The following is a 1,484-nucleotide window of genomic DNA, read 5'->3' as shown; positions in this document are numbered from 1 at the left end:
TGCGAGAGAGAGAGAGAGAGTGAGAGAGAGAGAGAGAGAGAGAGAGAGAGAGAGAAAGAGAGAGAGAGAGAGTTTTCACGTATGCCCTACTCTCTCAATTTCATATATTTTATCTTAGTTCCACTTGTACATTTTTCACCAACATCAGACCATTATGATGAAAATATATATTTCTACAGCAGGAAAAAATATATCTTTTAAAAAAGTGTACGAAGAAGCAGTATTACGTTCTTTTTAGGGCCTATACAGTATGATAACGTTATTAACGTGCAGCAAATGGCTGTACTTAAAGAGCTCCCTGAGTAGGAACAATATTAAATTAACTGAGTCTACTTTCGCTCTCTTTATTTTTATTTTTGTTGTTGTTGTTGTTGTTGTTGTTGTTGTTGTTGTTGTTCTGAGCTCGACATTCAGACCCGAGGAACCGAAGCCGACAAAATGTAAGCCTTATTTCAATCACTAATGAACATGTAACTTAACAACTTTCCTCCATGAAATTCAACCATAGTCCAGACCAAAAACCATAGATTTATTCACAGAATTATGGAAAAGAACCACAAACTTACCACAGAGCGGTGCAAATATTATTATAAAAACACGATCACATTCACGAAGCACCTGAAATGTATCACTACATCAGTAATCCTTTCGGAATCCTAATTTTTCCTCAAATTGCAGTTTAACAAAAACTAAGGCAGTCCTGAACTTTTTCCCAAGTTTTAGCCTAGAGCCGTGTCCACTACCAAAACAAACCCAAGAGAAATAACAGGGAAAAATTCACGACAACCCCAGCGTATAAGAAATCGATAAAGAAGAGGTCGGGTTAAAAATATTATGACAAAAGCAAATAACGCACCTTTCACTCCCTGAAACAGGCAGACAAATAAACGAGGAATACCGCTGTGTAAATAAAAGAGCAAGGTGAGCTTACGATAAATCGCCGTAAATACCGGCTTCCCATTCAATGCCATGCCTTTCCCCTCTTATTTCTCCTTTCTGTCAGATTCGTCTTTGTCACCGACGGCCGATCATACACGTATATTCAGTGATAGTCCCTAAGAGATAGGGACAATGGGCCATTTTAATCTTTAGAAAAGGTCCGTTCAATAGGCGCTGTTCTTCAATAGCATGGGAGGGAAGCCACTTTTGAAAGTTCGCAAAGGGCCGATAAGCCAGCCGAATTGATCGCGGATCGAAGACCGTGCAGATTTCTGACTCTGAGTTCATGTTGTTCCTATAGTTGCGATAGAGTGCTTCGATTGTAATATTGAAACTGGTCGTGGATTTAGATGGAGAATCAAGTTTCTCGTTCTTCCAGGAATACACGAGGCAATAACCAATTTAATGCCGGGGTCGAATCGAATTATCAACACTATGCCCCTTTGAATGACCTGTACTACATGCGTGGGCACTAAACTTTTAGTAAAATCTCTCTCTCTCTCTCTCTCTCTCTCTCTCTCTCTCTCTCTCTCTCTCTCTCTCTC

General features: G+C 39.7%; 1 protein-coding gene across 1 annotated transcript in view; it reads right to left on the bottom strand.

Annotated features, from left to right (window-relative positions):
* The window catches only part of LOC101848227, a 16,424-nt gene extending 15,587 nt beyond the window's left edge, over window positions 1–837 (bottom strand). The window contains exon 1 of the mRNA XM_013086211.1: window positions 567–837. The gene's annotated coding sequence lies outside the window, so the exon portion shown is untranslated. The remainder of the gene's footprint in view (window positions 1–566) is intronic.
* Between the last annotated feature and the right edge of the window lie 647 nt (window positions 838–1,484).

This window comes from Aplysia californica, unplaced genomic scaffold, assembly GCF_000002075.1.
Source record: "Aplysia californica isolate F4 #8 unplaced genomic scaffold, AplCal3.0 scaffold00444, whole genome shotgun sequence".
In the NCBI taxonomy this organism is placed as follows: Eukaryota; Metazoa; Mollusca; class Gastropoda; order Aplysiida; family Aplysiidae; genus Aplysia; species Aplysia californica.
Note: the sequence above shows the minus strand (reverse complement) of the source record. Positions and strands in the feature narration are given on the sequence as shown.